Below are 1,975 nucleotides of genomic sequence, written 5' to 3' on the forward strand. Positions count from 1 at the left end.
CGCGGGGCGGGGCCGGGCAGGAAGGGGGCGGTGCCCCGGGCCCCTGCGGGGCAGGAAGTGTTGAGGGGGCGCGGGGGAGGTGGGGGGAGCCGGCTAGGGCAGCTAAGGGCGCCCGGGGAGGGAGATGCCTGGGTGGGGGACCCTGCGGGGTCTGGGGGACTGAGGGGTTGGGGGGCTGAGCGAGCGGGGGGCGGCGGCTGGGGACTCCTGGAGAGGGCGGGCGGAGGGAGGCGTTGGGAAGGTGGGGGCGCCGGGAGCCGGAGGGAGAGGTGTTGGGGTGGCAGCCTGGCCTGGAGTGGGCAGGGTGGGGAGGTGGGGTCCCCGGACCCGGGACCCCCTTCCCTCTCCAGCTGCCGCAGGGCCCCGGCTTGCTCCGCCTCCCGCGCCCCAGCCTTCCAGTCTGCAAAGTGGGGCTGTGCCGGGGGCCAAAGAGCCCGTCTGCGGAGGGCACCTTCCCTGGGCGGCCCGGCGACCGCGGGACCCGAGGCCGGCCACTGTCCCCTCCTCCGCTCGACCCCCCCCCCCAGCCGCCGCCCCTGCGCGGAGCCCGCCTGGTGCCTGGCGCCACCTGGCGGCCGCAGCGCGCACACGCACCCCACCCTTAGGGTCCAAGACCGGGGATGGGGGGGGGTCTCCGAGCCGACACAGACCATTTTTGTAACAACTACCATTTGCTTTTCCTCCTCGCTACCCCGTTAGCTGTACTGCGCCGTTGAATCCGCGGCTCGAGGTCGGCTTCACTCACAGGATGGGACAGCTGCCCCGCGCCCTTAGGGTGCCAGTAAGTGGCGGCAGCAGGATTTGAACCACGCTCTGCGTCCCGCGGCCACCTCCGTAAACCACCGCCTGCCCCAGAAAAAGCCGAGAAAGTTCAGAGCGAGCAAGGCAGGGACGCCCCTCCTCAGAGAGATTTATTTTATTTATTTATTTTAATGTTTTTAATTTATTTTTGAGGGACCGAGAGAGACAGCGCGAGCAGAGGAGGGTCAGAGAGAGAGGGAGACACAATCCGAAGACAGACTCTGGGCTCTGTGCTGACAGCTCAGAGACAGCTGACCCGGGGCTCGAACCCACAACCACGAGATCATGACCTGAGCTGAAGCCGGCCTCTCAACGGACTGAGCCACCCAGGCGTCCCTCCTCAGAGAGTTTTGAAAATCAGCTCTACTGAGGTATAACTGACATACAATAAAAAACGTAACCATCTAAAAGTGTACAGTTTGGTGATGCTTTTTAAGATTTTTTTCTTTAATTATGGAAAAGTCGACATAACAAAATTTACCATTTTAACCATTTTAGAGTGTACGTTTCGGTGACATAAGCACACGCATATGGTGCCACCACCATCCGTCTCCATAAGGTTCTCATCACCCCGAACTCAGACTCTGTCCCCACTAAGCACAAACTGCCCCTCCTCCCCTGTATTCCACTTTCTGTGTCTGTGGACTACTCCAGGGCATCATGGAAGTGGAGCCACATCTATTTGTCCTTTTGTGTCGGGCCTATTCACTTGGTTTGATGTGTCTTAGTTCAATGAATTTTGGCAAATGTATTAACCTGTGTAACCACCACTCCAATCAAAGTATTTTTAAATTTTTCTTTATTTTTAATTTTTTAATGTTTATTTTTGAGAGCGGGGAGGGGCAGAGAGAGAAGGAGACACAGAATCCGAAGCAGGCGCCAGGCTCGGAGCTGTCAGCACACGCGGGGCTCGAACCCAAGAACCTCAGTGCGATGCTCCAGGAGGTTTGCAGCGGGGAGGGGTGAGCAGGTGCTGCTAGAAGAGCGGAAGGAAGGGCCGGAGACGCGTTCGCGGCTGGGAGACCAAAAGTCTCCAGCAGAGGGCAGCAGAAACCAGCGGACAGCTCCAAGGTCCGGCGGCCCAGGACCATCGAGTTGCAGCATGTCCGAGGCCAGAGGGGCGTCGAAAGTCTTCCGCTGCAGCGCCCTCTAGGAAACAGTGGGGGGACCTGCG

The sequence above is a fragment of the Suricata suricatta genome, chromosome 3 (genome assembly GCF_006229205.1).
Source record: "Suricata suricatta isolate VVHF042 chromosome 3, meerkat_22Aug2017_6uvM2_HiC, whole genome shotgun sequence".
Taxonomy (NCBI): domain Eukaryota; kingdom Metazoa; phylum Chordata; class Mammalia; order Carnivora; family Herpestidae; genus Suricata; species Suricata suricatta.